At 41.9% G+C, this 13,958-nt stretch overlaps 1 long non-coding RNA gene across 1 annotated transcript; it reads left to right on the top strand.

The window, feature by feature from the left end:
• Positions 1 to 10,530: 10,530 nt before the first annotated feature.
• Positions 10,531 to 12,312, top strand: LOC143421682 (uncharacterized). Its single transcript, XR_013101245.1, has 2 exons — positions 10,531 to 10,865; positions 11,756 to 12,312. It is a non-coding gene; the product is annotated as an uncharacterized LOC143421682 (long non-coding RNA).
• Positions 12,313 to 13,958: the final 1,646 nt, after the last annotated feature.

Below are 13,958 nucleotides of genomic sequence, written 5' to 3'. Positions count from 1 at the left end.
CATCCCTATTCACAAAGATAGCATGGTTTTGCACTTCATTTTATCCATCAGAGTATGTCTCTAGCTCTTATTAACAAAGGTAGGCTGGTTGGCCACTGTATTTTAGCTGTTAAAATATGCTCGTAGATCACATTTACAAAGGTAGGATGGTTTGGCACTTCATTTTACCTTAATTTTACCTGTCAGAGTATTTGTCTAGCTAATGGTCACAAAGGTAGGACGGTTCGCCACTTAATTTCAACACAATGGGCAGCACATTGAACACATTATAAGTGGTCAGAAACTTGTAAATAACTCATGAAAGAATAAAGTTACATTGAAACCAAGCACACCATTGTTTTTCTTGTGACATTACCAATAAGTTTGATGTGTCACATGGCCTTCTTCCTATTGAAAAAACAAAAGTTGTATCCAAGATGGCCAACTTCTAAATGGCCACCATGGTCACCACCCATCTTGAGGAGTTTGCCCCCTCACATATACTAATGTGCCACAAACAGGACTTTAATATCACCAACCATTCCCATGTTATTACGGTGTATCCATATAAATGGCCCATCCTGTAAAAGATGCTATTCTTTTTGTTGACTTCCATGATTTAGTGCAAAGATGGGTTTCAAGAGGAGTTTCTTTGGTATCTCAGGGAATGCCCCTTTGGATTTCTCTTTGACCTACTCTCTTATTTGTAGAAATTTGAAGAAACTTTGTCCTGGAAGTTTGAATTTTTCCTTTAGTTGTTGAAAGTCAATAAATGTATCATTATTGTATAAGTCATCAGCAGTTTGAATATTTCTGTCCTTCCATCCCCACAATATTGGGTCGGCAATATAATGAGAGAGATCGGGGTTGCCCCATAGGGGTGTCCTTCTAAGAAAAGAGATATTTTCAGAAGCAAGTGAGATATTATCAAATTGTTTGTAAGCTTGGATAGACATTTTTTGTACCTAAAAATGGAACATCTTTTAATAGTATGGGGTTCACCTCATGTTGTTCTGCATCAAAGATTTTAAGCAAGTGTCAGTTTTAATTTTTAGAGTGTACCACCAAAACAAAGATTTTAATAATGCAGGACTAAATATTTAAACCTGGTCACTGCCATCTGTCATGTCAATGCTATCACTGTTTCTGATTATTAGGATTAAGGCTTAGTGCATCCATTGGTAGTCTGTCCTGTTGTAGTACATGATAAATAGTTAATTGTCAGAAACTGCAGCTGAAACAAACTTATATTTTCCTGACATTAGTGATTCGTGTGTTTTCTTGACTTGTTTATCACACTCTCAGAACACATGGATAATATAAGTGGAAGAAGGACATTTGAATATTGTAAAAAGAACAAAGCAAAACAACAACAACAACAACAGTGATTTGAATTAAATAAAGAGGAGTCTAAACCACTCATTTCCATGTTTCACTGTAGATGTAAAGTGCTAGGACAAAGACAGACTAAGTGACTAACCTTTGGTCACTAAAGTCCTAATTTGTAATGACAGCCATGACAGGTTATTGAAACCGCATTTCATCTTTCTTAGAACTTTATTAGAACATGTATGATGGTCATTTGATCCAATAATGTGAATATAGATGAGAATTTAGAGATTTGAAAAATCACACTTGTCATATCTGATCTTCTTTTAAAACAGCAGTTTATTTGTACTTTTAATCTTTTGCCAAACAAAAGAACTGTAATAAATCTAAGTAGACTTTTTAAACAGTGGGTTTTCGCTTCACAAGAAAAAAAGAGCAAAAAAGAGAACTTAATTAAAATGGTTATCTGTATTTTCCCAAAAGCTGTGTGGGTGATGCTGCTGTCCAATACATAACTTGATAAAGAGTCTAGAGTGCATAATTGGGGGGGGGGGGGGGGAGAAAAATGCAAAATCGTAAGACTCCAATTTAGGCTACTTCATCCTACAGTTCCCTCAACTTCTATCTTGTTGCAATCTTATACTCTCATAGGTCATGACAGGCTTAAAATTATAGACTATGTATTAAAGATTCCTTTTGACAATAAAAGGGGCTGAAAGTCATAAAATTAACAAAATGATCAAATGAGATATGAACTGGCAACAGAGCAGATCAACTCATGAGAAAAATGTTTACTGAGGTCATAGAGCCAAGGAGACCATGGTTGTATAGACTTCACCACAAGAGGACTTCATTTTGCAATCATGAGTCCCCCCCCCTGCTGGTCATAAGAAGAATAGTGAACCGTCATTTTTATCCCTCAGCTTGGAAAGGCTGATCGGGTATTGTCTGGCAGCACAGATATGCAAGTTTTGTGATGTGACACGGGACTTTGAAAAGGCTCAGGGGCAGCACTGGTGAACGCCAGTGGGCTGTACTCATTTATGCCGAGCACTGTACATATTTATATATATATATACACAAGATGTGGCTAAACATGTTCTAAAAACTTTATGCACTTATTTCTTAAATCCAGCTTCACAGACTTTGTTAAGTCTGTCAGTATTTTAGAGGAGGGCTACATACTTTTAATTAGCCTTTCATGCTCACTTTGACAATACATAGAGAAAGTTTCTCAATGCTAAATACATGTAAAACTAGAAAGAAGCAAACTACAAACAGAGGAAAAGAGGCGTGTCCCATTATAGTTAAGATGAGAAACTGAAACTCGCATGCTACAGGAGAGCTAGATGTAGCTTTGGGTGGCGTGAGGGGATCATCTTCGCTCTCTCTCGTAAGATAATGTTTTATCATGTTAACATGGCAGACTCTGGTCTTGCGACGACGATCAGGTATTTGAACAACATAATTGGTCTCACTAAGTTTCTTTTCCACAACATATGGTCCCGAAAACTTTGTTCTTAAAGAAGAGCCCAGGATGGGGAGCAAAACTAGAACCTGATCACCAGGTTTAAACTGACGAGCAACTGCTCCCCGGTCGTAATGTTTTTTCATCCTTATCTGCCTAGCAGTTAAGGTGTCCCTGGCCATAGCGCAAGCCGATTTAAGGCGCTCTCTAATTTTAGCCACATACTCAGGGATGCTCTTCAATGTTTTAGTTGGAACAACTAGCTGTTCTTTAAGGATGTGCAATGGTCCTCTAACTTCATGTCCAAATACAAGCTGTGCAGGACTAAAGCCTAGGGATTCCTGCACTGCTTCACGAGCAGCAAACAATAAGAATGGGATACCCTCATCCCACTTCTTTCCAGTCTCCAGACAGTATTTGCGGAGCATGGATTTTAATGTCTGGTGAAATCTTTCAAGTGCTCCCTGACTTTCAGGATGGTAGGGACTTGATGTAATGTGTTCCACTCCTAACGCCTTCAAGGCCTGAGCAAAGGTCCTAGACTTAAAATTGGTTCCCTGATCAGTCTGGACTACCTTTGGAAGACCGAACACAGAGAAGAACCCGACCAGAGCTTTATTGATAACAGGAGCGGTGATTCTTCGCAAGGGCACTGCTTCAGGAAACCTAGTAGAAGCACACATCATTGTTAGAATGTATTGGTGCCCTGACTTTGATTTTGGTAAAGGTCCTACACAGTCAACAATAACTCTGCTAAATGGTTCACCCATCACTGGAATTGGTGACAGTGGTGCAGGTGGGATAACTTTATTTGGCTTGCCCACAACTTGGCAAACATGGCAAGTACGACAATAGCGTACAACATCAGACTTGAGTCCTGGCCAAAAAAAAATGTTTGAGGACCTTATGATACGTTTTATTTATGCCAAAGTGTCCAGAAAGTGGGTGATCATGTGCTAACGCTAGGACTTGCAGGCGGAAAGCCTTTGGCACAACAACTTGATAAACTGTATGCCAGTCATCTAAGTTTTCACCAGCCCAGCGACGCAGAAGGAGACCCTCATCAACAATGTACGCTACCTTCTTTGCTTTGGCTTCCTCCTGGGCAAGTACAGAAGTACGGCATTTCAGAAGAGAGTCGTCTTCGTGCTGTGCAACAATAAATTCCTCTCTAGAAGCAGGCAGTTTTATGTCTGCGTCAGTAAGAGGAAACATCCTTCTAGACTCATCTTTTAGCAGAGCTTCTGGTCTAACACTATCAGGTTCTTCTGTCACAACGAGGAAAGAGTCAGACAAATCAAGGTCATTCTTCCTGGACTGAGATCTAGTCACCACACAAGCAGGAAAAATGTTAGTGTTTTCTTGCTGGCTAACTTCCAAGCCTGGTTCAGGCTTATCCAGCATCTCAGGGACAGGCATCACTTTTCCACCTGCTAAATCATTCCCTAGGATGAAATCAACCCCTTTTATTGGCAGCGAGGGGAGGACGGCGACCTTACCGACTCCACTGAACACAGAGGAAGTGACATGAACATTGTGCAAAGGCGCAGACACAAAAGTCATTCCAATACCCTGGACCACAACACTTGACCGACAGGATGACTCAACAGACAAAGGCAAAATACCCTCTCGAATGATGGACTGTGAACCACCCGTGTCTCGCAGCATTGTTACAGACTGGTCATCACCAGCACCACCCGTCAAAGAAACACAACCCTGTGTGATAAAAGGCTTGAAACAAGGGTCTATTTCACTCTGAGGTGTTTGGTTTCTGGGAGGCGACATGTTTTTAATCAAACCCACTCCCTTGGGTTGTGGCGGCGTAGTCTTGTTTTTTAGTGCAAGGCAATCAGCTATGACATGACCTTTTTTGTGGCAATAGAAGCATTCACGTACCTCACGAGAGAGAAACGGTTGCTTAGCTCTGGCTTCAGGCTGACCACGATCAGGCTTCGGAGAGCGTGTGATCAACACTTTATCTGAACGAGGGGTTAATGCAAACACATTTCTGTGAGTCAAAGTGAACTCATCAGCCAGAACGGCGGCTTTTGACAGTGAAGCAACCTTTTGCTCATTTAAAAACATTACAAGCTTCTCTGGTAATAGATTTTTAAAATCTTCCAACAGGACTAACTGACGAAGCGCTTCAAACTCTTTCTTCACCTCACTTGCCGTGCACCACTTGTCAAAAAGAACTGCTTTCTCACGCGCGAACTCTACATATGGTAAATGGCCTGTATTTGTATAGCGCTTTTCTAGTCCCTAAGGACCCCAAAGCGCTTTACACAACCTGTCATCCACCCATTCACACACTGGTGATGGCAAGCTACATTGTAGCCACAGCCACTGGGGCGCACTGACAGAGGTGAGGCTGCCGAACACTGGCGCCACCGGGCCCTCTGACCACCACCAGTAGGCAACGGGTGAAGTGTCTTGCCCAAGGACACAACGACCGAGACTGTCCGAGCCGGGGCTCGAACCGGCAACCTTCCGATTACAAGGCGAACTCCCAACTCTTGAGCCACGATCGCCCCGTGTGACCATCTGACTTCTTGTGATTCCTGAACTTTTGCCGGTAGGCCTCAGGCACAAGCTCATAAGCACGAAGGATGGACTCCTTCAGTACATCATATTTCATGCTGTTTTCGATAGAGAGAGTTGACACAACCTCCTGTGCTTTGCCCATTAGCTTGCATTGCAACAGCACAGCCCACATTTCTTTTGGCCATTCTAATGCTGTTGCAATCCTTTCAAAAGCATTAAAGTAGGAATCGACTTCAGTCTCTCTAAATGTTGGCACCAAAGCAATATTTTTGCGCACATCAAACCTATAGGTGCTGCCAGATGAAGGCAAGGGTTCTGAAGTAACTGGTGAGCTGGGAGAAGACAGGCTTTGTGTAAGTCTCATAGCTTCCACCTCTAGCTGTTTCAACTTTACCTCCTTCTCAGCTTCAATTTCCAGCTGACGTATCCGAAGTTTGAGGTCAAGCTCGGCCTTACGCGTTTGCTCCCTTTCCTGCGCCTCCAGCCGAAGGCGAGCTAGACGCACCTTAAGTCTAGCATGTCCATTTGACCCACTAAAGTCTGGGGACAGAGGATCAAAGCGAGGTAGAGTGGGAGGAACCGTAGGCTCCACCTGAACTTTGGGGGGAGTAGCTATAGCACCATCCTCCGCCTTCAGGGGGGCAACACCTTGCTCAACAGAGAGAACGTTACTATCACACACATCAGAACCAGTCAAGATCTTCAACTCAACCAGACGTTGTAAGATAATGCCCTTAATTTCCTTCTTCGCACTATATTTCTTTACTGGAATATCAAAGTGTGCCGCAATACTCAATAAGTCGTCTTTGCGACATAACTCAAACTTCTCATGTCTCGGAGCACGAATAAATTCTTCTAAGTCGAAATCCATACTTAATTACAAGGCAGTAACACTGTACCAAGCACCAGCGTTGTTCATAGCTCTGGGAAATAGATCCCGGACGAGCCCCCACTTGTGTTACGTCTCCCCGAGGGCAGGAGGGGAATAACACAACAACTCCGGAAACTCAGTACAGGTGTTATGAAAAGAAGGTTTAATGGCAGCGCTCTCACAAAATAAACAACCCAGACTCAAACAACAAATGTGGGGGAAAAAGGGACAGTTAGGTTGTGCCAAAAAAACACCAAAAAGACAAAACCAAAACTTAGCTGAGCTATTATCCTAGAAAAGCAACAAACAGGAGAGAAAAACCCTAAACCTCAACTTAAAACAAGCTCAAAATTACATGGGTGGCACCAACCTACTTACCTAGTGTTTCTAACACAAAGACTCTACGTGAGTAAGTGTATGGGGTCCCCAAACTTACCTAGTCCACTTTACTCCCACCACAATCATCAAACAAAAGAAAGACAGCAGGACAACGTCACACATGTGTCAAACAATTCAAGGAGGGAAGAGAGCCGCACCCAGCCACAGGTGAGTCTCTTTATCAAGGGTTTCACTCCTGGGTTGTCCAATCAGGGCCTCCCTCCTCTAATTAGTTGGACGTCACACAGATTGACATCAGCCTGCAGTCTGCGACCTAAGGGAATGGCAAACAAAAGGGGAGGGAAAGAAAACATGCAGCCTGCAGACACGTAACACTGTTTTTTTTGCTTTTGCTTTTTTAGAAGTCCATAAGCTGCGGTTGTGCCGGTGTTGTGCCAGGGTAGTTATTCCCTACAGAACATATCAGGCTGACCCTACCACAATCTGTTCCCCCATCCAAATCACGGACAAACAATATCCCACATTCTTGTCGTTCAGATACAGAAGTGTGTTTTACAAGAATAAAATAGACAATTGTTTTCAAAGATGTAGGCTACTCAGAAAGGTGTATTTTTGTTTCCAGCAGATATAACTTTTAGCAATGTGCAACAATCAAAGCAAGTTGTATTTTTATAGAATGTCTGGAAACAAACACAGAGCCGTTTACATGTTGAGAAAGTATTATATCGTTCGTCAAAACGTCTTCGGTGTGTTGAAATAATCCTGTCCGATACCACGTGGGAACAATAATTGTATCACATCTTGATGCATTCTCAATCATCCAGGAAAATAAATCTCCAAAAGTTGATTCTGTTCATCTGGACGTAGCGTTTTCTGGGAGAAATGTTTCGTCACTCATCCAAATAAAGAAGTCATTTGGATGAGTGACGAAACGTTTCTCCCAGAAAACGCTACGTCCAGATGAACAGAATCAACTTTTGGAGAATAATTGTATCGTTTTCTGTTGTAACCCACAAACTGCACGGTAATTTAACGACACTCATCTTTAACTTTTGCACAAAAGTAAATAATCACTATTTCCACGTCTAGTTGGTTGAAATCGAAGCGTAATCAACTGAATTGGCTCCATGCCCAATGCGCAAGAGCGAGTGGATTATAGAGGGAGTAATGTTCTTTTTTCTTAAGTGTTTCAAATGAAACATTTCTATCAGCTCAACAAACTTCAGCAAACACAAACTGTTTGTGCAGGTTTTTGCACAGTGTTCTGCTAGCTAAAGGTCCAGCTGCTTTATTTCACAGGGAGAGAAAAAAAGAAAGAAAGCTTACTTCACTCAGAGAGGGAGAAAGCTGTAGGAAAGACAGGAGAGGAAGAAGAGATTTAAAGTTAATGACTGCTCAGTCGTGTTTGGTAAACTGAAAATGTAAAGCTTACATGTAAGTCCTCAAGTTTTTAAATCAGGTGTTGGGTCTGTAAATTTGACATTCCAAAAGAGTGATTCTGTTCATCTGGATGTAGCATTTTCTGTGGGAGAAACGTTTCGTCACTCATCCAAGTGACTTCTTCAGTCTCAGCTGACTGCAGGTTTCCCCAATCTTATAAGCAGTACATTTGCATAATGACTGAAACCAGCCCACTGAAGGAAAGATGGGCTGGGAGGACAGTTCCTTAATCTTAATTATGCAAATTCTCATGACCATTGATCAACAACCACTGACTAAAACCCACTGATCAATGTCCATGAGTACCATTCACAGAGAGTTGGGGAATGGCTGCAATCACAGCATTGTAAGATGGTGAAAATCCAAAACACTTGCAAACTAAAAAACACATGCAAACTCCAAAACACGTACAAACTCCAAAACACTTGCAAAATCCAAAACACTTGCAAACTCAAAAACACTTGCAAACTCCAAAACACATGCAAATTCCAAAACACAACGGAAGTGCTCCAGGACGCTAGGGGCAGTGTTGAGCTTTTGTTACCTAGTAACTACACAAGCCAGGAAGTACCAATGACCGGATTTGGAGTTTGCAGCCTTAAAGGCCGCATTTTAAGACCGATTACGTCACAGCGACAAGAGAAGGCTGTCCCAATTCAAAGGCTGCTCTACATGCGGCCCTCAAATGCGTCCTTAATTTCCCTGAATTTTAAGGATGGGTCGGTGTAGCCTTCATGGCCCAACATATCCCAGACTTCATAGTGCAGTGGTGGTGTGGATAATTTTGCCGAAACAAAACGGTGGAAGCGGAGCGGAGGAAGAGTAAACTTTCAGAAGTAAGTACTGAATATTAAGTCACTTATTTATGCGCAAATATTTTTTTAATGAAGAACATTAAACCATTATTGTTGGCCACATGTCAGGAAAGTTATGTGACATTAGCGATGTCTGTACTTTCAGAATTAACTTGGTTTTAAAGCCTTTACTTTAAAAAATATATATATAGTCGACCTTAATCTTACAGAGATTGTGATGATTTTGTGGATAATTAAAGTCAGTCATATTTCCACAAACACAACAAGCTGAAAGTCAGTGATGCTGCTCGGTTTGCAGTCCTGAATATCACGGCTGTTAGCGCAGTTAGCTTGCTTGTTGACGTGTTGACGCCGTCCAGCCCCACGCATGGGGCGATCTGCGGTAACTCGTTAACGGAGATTTGTCGCGTTATGGCGTTAATGTTATTTTAACGAGATTAACGCTGACAGCACTAGTGGGAACACAACGAATATGACTGCACATTTACGCCGACATCATCCTAGTGCAAAGACATGTGGAAGCAGATAAAAACAACAAGCACGCATGCTACAAACTTTCCCGAGTCATTTAGACAGCCGTTAGCACATGATTCTCATTACGGGGACCTGATGTGTTTAATATGCTGCTGGGAGTATACCCCAGAAGAAGCGTATAGTATAGCTTTTATTTTGGAAAGAGCCATTTCTTTGTAATAAACTCTCTTTTCCAAAGATGAGTTATTTCTCGATCAGATAGATTTTTTTATTTTATTTTGTTGTTTCAGCAACATTAAATTTAAAAACTGCACATTTGAGTTAAAATATATATTTATAATTTTAATAAATGACAAATTAAAAAAAACCATTTTTTTGTATAGAAAAAATATCGAACCGACCCGTGAATTTTGTGTATCTTTGCACCCCTAGTTCTCACTATGGCTACGTCCACACATACACAGGTATTTTTGAAAACGGAGATTTTCCGTTTTCGTTTTAAAAAATAATCCCGTCCACACGTAAACGCAGAAATAAAGGAAAACGCTGCTAGGAACATGCCAAAGCAACAGGTGGCGATATATTCCTAACCGTGTAGAAATGTTGGCCAATCAGAAGTCTAGAAGCCTCGGTGGGAAATTGTAAACAAAGATGGGGCATAGAAGCAGAACCGAGTTGTATATGTGGAGGGACAGTAACTGTGTGTGTATATGTAAGCATTTAAACACTGCAGAGAGTACAATTAAGTGTAACAGTATTGTAGAAATGCATTTCACGAAACAATAACGTGGCGCACAGTGTGACGTCAAAAAAGGCGCACACCTTTGACGCTGCGTTTTCTCCATTTTTCTTGTCCACACGTAAATGCAAAAACGGAGTTTTCGAAAATATCCACCCTGGCAGGCGTTTTTAGAAATCTCCGTTTTCAGTGACCAAAAACGCCGTTTACGTGTGGACGATAGGTGCAAACGCATAGAAAAATCTGTGTTTTCAAAAATATCCGGGTACGTGTGGACGTAGCCTATGAAGCATGAAGGAGGAGGTGTGGGGGTGTTTTCTAGTGATGGGTTGTTCGCGAACGAAATGGCTCTTACGGTGTGTTCACACCGAACGCGATGGGCGCGTGAAAAAAGCCCCAAACGCCCCTAACTTGACGCGTGCACATTCGCACCTCTACGCGTGTCCAAGAAAAATCCATCGCGCCCCAAAATATCATATTTTAACGCGCGTGAACCGGAAATGTGGGAGGGATGTGGGAGGAAGGTTTGCAAGACCGGTATCTTTGCAAGATGGCAGCTGTCGAGCTAGCGCTTGAAGAGAGAGTCTCCCTTCTCTATTTACTGTGGAGAGCAGAGTAGCGGCGTAAAGGACATCCTTGCCGTACCTGGGTCCATCAGGTCCTCCAGAGGCGTGAGCAGTTTGGTGAGTTTCACCACTTGCTCCAGGAGCTGCGCCTGGATGACGGCCGATTCCAGCGCTATCACCGTCATTCACTCGGCCAGTTTGAGGACCTGCTGTCCCGCGTCGGTCCCAGAATCGCCCGCCTAGACACCAATTACACTCTACACTCAATCCCACCTGCAGAGCGCCTGTCCGTCTGCCTGAGGTTAGTAAAAGTGTTTAATACGGTAGTCCTTTATTGATACCTGTGCTAATATATGCTAAACCATCCATTTATACACTGCTAACATGGATGTGCTATGCTAACAGTGAATGCTCTCGGTGTTTACTGAAAGCAAACTGTGGTACAAAGACGACTGTTTATAATATTTCTAGTGATACTCAGAAGGTCTCATCAAGCCCCGATTTAATTCGATTTATGCTGTTATCAGTGTTTGCGATGATAGCATGGCTGTGGTGTCACATCAATGTATGCGCTCGGTGTTTGCTGATATCAAACTGTAGCATTAGGACCACTGAGTTAACCTTGTAGTGATACTCACTCCTTTTTATTTAGACCTGGTTTGATTCTGGGATAGTTGAATATTTGTATATAATCCCTGCAGCTGTCAGACTCTATAGCAGGGGTCACCAGTCTTTATTAAAACAGAGTTAGATAAAACTGTGAACAGTTTGGTTCATCTCTAGTTACATGGTTCTATCTTGATAAGCTGTCTTATCACAGATTAATTTTTCAAAAATATTAATGATTTAAAGCAAGGAAAGGGCTACATGTCAACACACAACTCTTTATTTCTATTAATGTCTCACTTCATTCCTACCTGATTGACATGTTTAGGAATTATGAGTGATTGGCTCACTGTAGTTGTGAAAGTTGCTACCAATCAAATTATGATATGTTAAAGTTAAAATAAAACAACTGTTTTAGATATGATCTAATATACATTTTGTAGTTATCCTTATAATTACAAAATGTTTTATGTAAGATTTAAGTTTTGTGATTTAAATCTGACATCACAAAAGTATTTTGGAATTTGAATAATGTATTTCGTAACTGCAGTACACATAATACTGATTTTGAACAATTTTGTCCAGGTTCCTTGTCACCGCGGACTGCTTCAGCACCAAGCGTTCAGTTACAGAGTCGGTGTGTCAGATCACCCCCCAGGCAGCGACGGCCATCTGGGACTGTCTAGTGGATGACTTCATGGCTGTGCCTTCACCTGGAGACTGGCGGTCCATCACAGAGGGACTCCAGGAGCGCTGGAACTTCCCTCTGTGCTGTGCAGCTCTGGATGGGAAGCACGTCCAGACAAAGGCACCCCATATATCATATAGGAGACACACACATTGATATACACTAAATATTTATTTCATTTCTTTTTTGTGGTGCCCAAATTTATGCACCTGCTTGATTTTGTTTAAATAATTATTGCACACTTTTTGTAAATCCAGTAAACTTCTTTTCACTTCTCAAATATCACTGTGTGTGTCTCCTATATGATATATTTAACTGACATTTTTTATTGTAACAACCAACGATTTATACAGGAAAATGATGTCTATTAACAAGGTTGCCCAAACTTCTGCATCCCACTGTATCAGTATATTTTGTCATTAGTATAATATGAAATAAATTCTACATGTGTCAAGTCGTGTGCCAACATTTGCTGTGTAGTAGAACTGAGACATTAGTCATTATAAAAATTTATTTGAAATAATATTAAAATTCTCACACAGAAATACATTAAACATAAATATATAAAATATAAGTATTTACAGAGAGACAGGAATAAAAAGGACCAGCTGCTCTCCAGAGCAGGAACCAGGCTGAGGAGGAAATGCTCCATTGGAGACTGGTATGGCTCCAGCTCCACCACCGATGGACCGTCCTGGGACCCGTCCCTCATCTGCCTCGGAGCCGTCCTCCCCTGTGGGCCTGTAAAACAGCACAAAACACAAAGAAATGAGAAGGCTGCTACTAGATTTTAATTTCAACATTGAGAAAAAAACAAAAACAGGATATAATCAGATTGGTTGTAGATCTTTAGTAAAGGTGATCACAGGCAATCCCACCGACTAAAAAGGTATCAGTGCTTGCTGTACATATCTGTGGGTGCAGCAGCAGGAGCTCAGGGACTGGGAAGCCAAGAGAATCAACAGGGGATGCTCTGCTTCAGAATCAGTTGGTTCTATCAATACAGTATTAAATGTTAACAGGCTGAATATAATAATCATAGAGAAAGTATATACAGGGGTCCCTCATTTATTGCAGCAGGGGTTGTCAGAATAACTAGCCCCTGGCCACGCACTTTATACACTGTTTTCCACACACACACACACATGAACATTGGTCACAGTTCTCACAATTGATTCTCAAAGTGCAAACCTTTGTAGATTGCAAAATGTAAAAGTATTATTATGCCGCCGTTTGTCTTCATCTGCCTGCCACTTTCGTGCGCCTTTTCCCCTCGCGGTGCAGGTGTCTATTTCCGAATGAGGCTCATAGTTATGGGTGTTTTTGTGCTGTTTTTTTCTATTGGACGTGATGGTTATCAAAACCAAACATGATAAATTTGGCAAGCGCAGGAGACACGACACGGAGCAGATTTGTCAATCAGGCTGCAGAATGCAATGCTGTACGGTGCAAAAAAAATAAAAATAAAATAAAAAAAAGAGGCAGTGACGGATGAACAGCGGGACCACTGTGTGCTGTTTATTAATAAACAATAAAATATATTCTTAAATGACAACATGCCTAAAAGCAGAACGGTATTTGTACGTCAGTGGGAAAGTAGCGGTGGCTTGCTAGCTTTTGTGCGGCTTCCCCGGGTCAGTGAAAACTTTAGAGAAAACTTAAGAAAAATGAATGAACTTACCAGGTTGCCCGATCTCTTTACATATCTTCCTCCAAGCTCGTCCTTTATATTCCTGTCTCGGTCCAGAAAGCAGCTGGTGTCGTACGGCTCCGGGTTGTTTGCTACGGCATTGATTAGCCTTCCTTCTATTGAAGAATAAAGGGCTTTGGCTGGATCTGCCCCTTTGAACTAGGTAACAGCCACGTCACCAGGCTCCTGATTGGTTGTCGCGGCGCGATTTGACGCTGAAGTTCAGATTTTTCCAACTCGAGCGGGGGACGCGAAACGCGTGTATGCACAAAATGCAACACATACTCTCCCGCGCGTGGTTTTTTTCGCGAGTCAAACGCCTGAAACGCGCTACACTCACGCGCGTTTCAGGCGTTTTGGCGTTTTCGCGACGCAAATCTGCTTCCGAATTTTCGCGGGAGCCGCAATCG

This window comes from Maylandia zebra, linkage group LG13 (assembly GCF_041146795.1).
Source record: "Maylandia zebra isolate NMK-2024a linkage group LG13, Mzebra_GT3a, whole genome shotgun sequence".
Classification (NCBI taxonomy): domain Eukaryota; kingdom Metazoa; phylum Chordata; class Actinopteri; order Cichliformes; family Cichlidae; genus Maylandia; species Maylandia zebra.
This window is presented reverse-complemented; position numbering and strand designations above follow the sequence as displayed.